At 44.8% G+C, this 6,762-nt stretch overlaps 1 non-coding gene across 1 annotated transcript; it reads left to right on the forward strand.

Annotated features, from left to right (window-relative positions):
- The first annotated feature begins 6,175 nt into the window (after positions 1 to 6,175).
- trnai-aau (transfer RNA isoleucine (anticodon AAU)) lies at positions 6,176 to 6,249 on the forward strand. Its single transcript has one exon. It is a non-coding gene; the product is annotated as a tRNA-Ile (tRNA).
- Positions 6,250 to 6,762: the final 513 nt, after the last annotated feature.

The following is a 6,762-nucleotide window of genomic DNA, read 5'->3' on the forward strand; positions in this document are numbered from 1 at the left end:
GACTTTGGAACTATAGCAAAATGAGCGTAAGGATTATTAAGTTTGACAAATGGTTACACAGGAAAAGGTTAATGATATTAGGTGAAAGTGAAGACTGCAGATGCTGGAGATCAGAATTGAGAGTATGGTATTGGAAAAGCACAATAGGTCAGGCAGCATCCAAGGAGCAGGAGAATTGACATTTCAGGTAAGAGCCCTTCATCAGGAATGAGGCTTGTGAGACGAAGGGGCTGAGAGATAAATGGGAGGGAAGTTAGCTGAGAATGCGATAGGTAGGTGGAGGTGGGGGTAATGGTGATAGGTCGGAGAGGAGGATGGAGCGTATAGGTAGGAAGGAAGATGGACAGGTGGGGCAGGTCATGAGGGCGGTGCCGAGTTGGAAGGTTGGAACTCGGATAAAGTGGGGGGAGGGGAAATGAGGAAATTACTGAAGTGCCTTGTGGTTGGAGGGTCCCAAGGCAGAAGATGAGGCGTTCTTCCTTCTGGCGTCGGGTGGTTAGGGTGTGGTGATGGACCTGCATGTCCTTGGTGGAGTGGGAGGGAGAGTTGAAGTTTTTGGCCATAGGGTGGTGGGATTGGTTGGTGTGTGTGTCCTGGAGATGTTCTCTGAAGCGCTCTGCAAGTAGGCGTCCTGTCTCCCCAATGTAGAGGAGACTGCATCGGGAGCAATGGATACAGTGAATGACATGTGTGGAATTGTAGGTAAAACTCCGATGGATGTGGAAGGCTCCTTTGGGGCCTTGGATGGAGGTGAGAGGGGGAGGTTTTGCAATTCCTGCAGTGGCAGGGAAAGGTGGTGGGAGGGGAGGGGGGGGGCATGGACCTGACAAGGGAGTCGTGAGGGGAATGGTCTTACAGAAAGTGGATAGGGTGGGGAGGGAAATATACCTCTGGTGGTGGGGTCTGTTTGTCGGAGGTGGAAATGGCGGAGGATGATGTGATGCATACAGAGGTTGGTGGGGTGGAAGGGAGGACCAGAGGGGTTCTGTCCTTGTTGCGGTTGGAGAGGTGGGGTTCGAGGACAGAGGTGCATGAGAGGCGCTGGAGGGCACCATCGACTACGTGGGAGGGGAAATTGCAGTTCTTGAAGAAGGAGGCCATCTGCTTCTGTGGTCTTGATGCTATTGATATTTAGGTGTTGAGGATATCCTGTCCATGTTGCAACCATGGGACCTTTGCTGGTGAGAAGTGAAATGAAGTACAATGGCAACATCAGAACACAGCAAGAGCCTTAGACTGTAGACAACAAAAGAAACCAACTGAAGAATCTCAGCACACAGATTTCAAGAAGATAGGGAGAGAAAAGGGGCATGAGCCATTCAGGTCGCAAGAGCAATAGGAAGCAAAATCCATTTAAACACTGGGATGTTGACTGCCTTCTTTTGTTAGATATAACTTCTGCTGCTTAATAAATTCCCCTGATGCCTCTGGATTACCTGTTTTTCTGTCCAATGTTAATTGTCTGGCCTCAAGACTGCTTATAGTTAAAGGTGAGAGGCAGACAAAGCCAATACTGTACTCTGTCTGCAAAGTTGTCAACATCAGGTAAATATTTGTGACGGATTGTGGAATATCCTCCTCAGATTCAGCTGCTCACAGAAATTCATCACAATTCTCTGCTGCTTCACTAGGACACGTAAGCTGTGATCCTCACAAACCAAACTGCCGCAGACCCAATATGAGTGCAAACTAGAGTCAAGCAGGGATGCTTCACTACACCAACACTCTTCGCTATCTTTCTCACTGCCAAACTTCACACCATCTCCATGAGGTTCCCTGCCAGAGTGGTACTAACTTATAGGATGAGCAGGAAACTGTTCAACGTTTAACACCTGCAGAAGCCAGAACCAAGACCAAACCTTCTGTCATCAAGCTACAGTACACAGCCAATGTCTGTGTATGCACATACTCAGAGGCAACTACAAATCATCATTGAAACATTCACTGAATGAGCCTCTGATTCAACATCACTAAGTCTACCAGCCCACTTCTGTTGCACAGTACTGCCCCTGGACCATCAAAATTCACAGTAAGCTGCTGGATAATGGGAGGAGGTGGGACAAGTCATGGGGACAGTGCTGAGCTGGAAGTTTAGAGCTAGGGTGAGGTGGAGGAAGAGGAAATGAGGAAACTGTTGAGGTCCACATTGATGCCCTGGGGTTGAAGTGTTCTGAGGCGGAAGATGAGGCGTTCTTCCTCCAGGCATCTGGTGGTGAGGGAGCGGTGGTGAAGGAGGCTCAGGACCTCCATGTCCTCGGCAGAGTGGGAGGGAGAGTTGAAATGTTGGGACACAGGGCAGTGTGGTTGATTGGTGCGGGTGTCCCAGAGACGTTCCCTAAAGCGCTCTGCTAGGAGGCGCCCAGTCTCCCCAATGTAGAGGAGACCGTATCGGGAGCAACAGATACAATAAATGATATTGGTGGATGTACAGGTAAAACTTTGATGGATGTGGAAGGCTCCTTTAGGGCCTTGGATGGAGGTGAGGGAGGAGGTGTGGGCGCAGGTTTTGCAATTCCTACGGTGGCAGGTGTAGGTGCCAGGATGGGAGGGTGGGTTGAAGGGGCGCGTGGACCTGACCAGGTAGTCACGGAGGGAACGGTCTTTGTGTAAGGTTGGAAAAAGGTGGGGAGGGAAATATATCCCTGGTGGTGGGGTCTGTTTGGAGGTGGCAGAAATGTCGGTGGATGATTTGGTTTATGCAAAGGTTGGTAGGGTGGAAGGTGAGCACCAGGGGCATTCTGTCCTTGTTACGGTTGGAGGGGTGGGGTCTAAGGGCGGAGGTGCGGGATGTGGACAAGATACGTTGGAGGGCATCTTTAACCACGTGGGAGGAAGAACGCCTCATCTTCCGCCTTGGAACACTTCAACCCCAGGGCATCAATGTGGACTTCAACAGTTTCCTCATTTCCCCTTCCCCCACCTCACCGCAGTTCCCAACCTCCAGCTCAGCACTGTCCCCATGACTTGTCCTACCTACCTATCTTCTTTTCCACCTATCCACTCCACCTTCCCCCACACCTTCATTCCCTCCCCCACTCACCCATTGTACTCTATGCTACTTTCTCCCCACCCCCACCCTCCTCTCACTTATCTCTCCACCCTTCAGGCTCTCTGCCTGTATTCCTAATGAAGGGCTTTTGCCCAAAACATTGATTTTACTGCTCCTTGGATGCTGCCTGAACTGCTGTGCTCTTCCAGCGCCACTAATCCAGAATCTGGTTTCCAGCATCTGCAGTCATTGTTTTTACCTGCTGGATAACGGGGATCATTTCTTGGTAGCTTCCACTTGGTGTGAGCAGGCATTGCTGATAAAATCCAACCTCGACATCAATGTGCTGGTGCAGCCTTTGGATGCCTGAGGAGCAGGGTGTTTGAAATCCAAATCCTCAAACCCAATACCAAGCTCATGGTGTGAAGAGCTGCCGTACTCATCTGGAACATGAGCCATTTACAGCAAATACCTCAAATCCTTGGAGAGTTATCATCAGTGCTGTCTTTGAAAAATCTTGCAAACTCTCTGGCAGGAACAGCATACGGAAGAGTCTGCAGCTCCTGGATTGGACTATTCAGCCATTACAACAGAACCTATCCCACTCAGAGTGGAATCAATTCATCATTGACCATGAGAGACTGCCAAAGAGAAAGAAGAAAAATTTCTGATGGAACACTAAGACTAAATTCAAGCAAACATAAAACAGATGGAATTTTGATGATTATACTTTTAAACCAATATTAATGAGTCTCTAGCCAAATCAGAGAGAATGTTTACGATATCTGTGGAGACCAATAATATTTTAAAAATAAATTTGGATTGTTCAGTCAGTAACTGTGTTCAGGTATTAGCTGAAAAGGATTGCACAAGATTTCACATTTTATGATTTAAGATCATTGTTGTAACAAGTGAATGAAAACTGAACATTGTTTCTCTAGACAATACATATATATTAAATTACTGAAAGGAACAGTTCTCTTTAATTCATGTCACACATCACACACTCACTTCCAGTTTCACCAAGTAGTAACCTTAAGTGACTGTCTCGAGGCTTTTATCTCTTAGTCTTGTTAGCCAATTAGTGACTGTACTGAGAGATAGGTCAGTGGACATATCTTTTACATGCATAGCGATAACAGATTAATTTTAAAAAGGTATTTTTGTAAAGCATTTTCAGATGTGATAGTATAGTATTATACAGCTCTGATCTGTTGGACATGAACTGAGCAATTAAAATTCTGTGGCCAAACATTTAGTCATCTGCCCTAATTATCTTTTTAGTTGAATCTATGTTATACTTTATCTTTTATTCTCCTCTAAAGTGCCTTGGAATATTTTCTTATGTTAAAGATGTATACAGATATAATGAAGTTTATAAATCAATTATCAATTTGTATTGCCATCTGTTTGGAAATTCATAATTCTAATATCAAATCTGCTGATTTTTAAGAGATTGTCTCTTGGTTTACCTGATGTAAAATCATAGATTTTAGATGCAGTAGTAGGCCATTCAGCCCTTCGAGCCTATACCTCCATTCAATATGATCATGGCTGATCATGCAATTTCAGTCCCACTTTCCCCCCATATAACAAGACTCCTTTAGCTGCAAGAGCAACATCCAGTTCCCTCTTGAATATATCTTATTTTTAAATTCTTTCATTGAATGTGGGCATCACCGGCTGGGCCAGCATTTATTACCCATCCCTAGTTGCCCAGAAGGCATATCTAATGAACTGGTCCCAACAGCTTTCTGTGGAAGAGAATTCCACAGATCCTCACCTCAGCCATGAATAGCTCACCCTTTATTAGACTGTGACTGGACTTCCCCAACCTAAGGGACACTTTACCTCTCCCTCCCACTCCGCCAAGGACATGCAGTTCCTGGGCCTCCTCCACTGCCAAATCCTAACCACCCAATGCCTGGAGCAAGAACGCCTATCTTCCACCTTGAGACCCTCCAACCACACAGGATCAATGTGGATTTCACCAGTTTCCTCATTTCCTCTCCCCCACCTTATCCCAGATCCAAACTTCCAACGTGGCATCACCCTCTTGACATGTTCTAGCTGTCCATCTTCCTTCTCACCTATCCACTCCACCCTCCTCTCCGACCTATCATCTTCACCCCCAACTTTGTCTACCTATCACATTCCCAGCTACCTTCCCCCAGCCCCAGCCCCCTCCCATTTATCTCTCAGCTCCTTTGGGCCAACCCCTCATTCCTGATGAAAAGATTATGTTCGAAACATTGACTCTTATGCTCGAAACATCGACTCTTCTGCTCCTCGGATGCTGCCTGACCTGCTGTGCTTTTCCAGCGCCACACTCTCGGCTCTAATGTCCAGCACCTACAGTGCTCAGTTTCTCTCGGTATATAGCCTGTCTCGTCCCATCAGGATTTTATACGATTCTATGACAGTGGGTTTGCTGTTTAAGTTTGCAGAAGAGCTTGCTGCACTTTTACTAAAATGGTGTTCAAATTTTACTGAGGTTGTTAACGTTTAGTAAGCACATTGGAGAGTATTTCTAAAATCTTTGCTTGAAATCAATCTACTTTACCAAAATTTTAAAAGGTGTGTGTCCATACACCAAGCACTTAACAGTATTAACTATCCTTCAAACTTGCTTAAATAATAACAGGTTCTCTTATTGCACACTCCAGTACATTCACTCCACAAGCTCACACATTCCATCATCCTTTATCCATTATCCCTATCCAGGGTCTCTCCATCTCCCCAACTGCACTACAACAGAGAAGGCCTGGGCCCCTGCTAAATACTGGGAGTTTAAAGTCATCTCAGGGAAGTTTAGAATTCTGTATTAAAATAAGAAAAATGTGAATGGGTTCCATGAACTCTACTGAAATCGCAAACAGTGAAAATATTAAACAGGTTTTAAACAATTATAGAATAGTAATGTTCAGCAGAATTTGCACTTTCCAAAACATAACTGTTAAAGAGTGGAGTGTGCAAATCCTGGGAAAATATCTGTTGAATGCTGCATAAAAATGCACACAATTACCAGCAGATGGAGTAAGTCTATACATTTTCATTTAAAAAACGGATTAATATTTTATTTCGATATTCCAATGGCTCTCTAGTTGAGTAATTTCCAAAGTACTGAGACCTTAAAAAACGTAAACCGCCTTTAAAAGCCATCAGTTGCGATAGCTGTACATAGCTGGCCGGTTAGCTCAGTTGGTTAGAGCGTGGTGCTAATAACGCCAAGGTCGCGGGTTCGATCCCCGTACGGGCCAATCTGTTTTCTCTCTCCATGACTTATTTTGCAGAAAATAAGTTAATGCATACGCATGTATTAAATGAACTACGCAATTATATAAAGTAAAGACGAATGCGTGACATGAAACACACATTGATACAGAATACATTTAGAACTGCTTGATGTGAGTCATTCCCTGAGAGAGATATTGAAGAATTTTGGGGATAACAAAGAACAGACAACGAAACGGCAAAAGGCCTTTGATGTTGAAGTTTCAGAAATTTCCAGCTTTTGTGAAATCATGATATTTTAGCTGTATTCACTCTGATCAACCAATATTGCCAAATGCAGTGTATCTAATGGCGAAGGCTGTTCCTAAACGCGAAATGAGTGGAGAAATTTAACATATGTCACCTCCTGCTAGATTGATATATTCTACAGCACGCGTTTCCACATTGATCACGATAGGACTACATAACTAGAATTCTCCTCTGTAAAATGGGAATTAATGAAGAGTTTCAAATTGCATAGTTTACCATTCCCTCCGTTC

Source organism: Chiloscyllium punctatum, chromosome 8 (genome assembly GCF_047496795.1).
Source record: "Chiloscyllium punctatum isolate Juve2018m chromosome 8, sChiPun1.3, whole genome shotgun sequence".
Taxonomy (NCBI): Eukaryota; Metazoa; Chordata; class Chondrichthyes; order Orectolobiformes; family Hemiscylliidae; genus Chiloscyllium; species Chiloscyllium punctatum.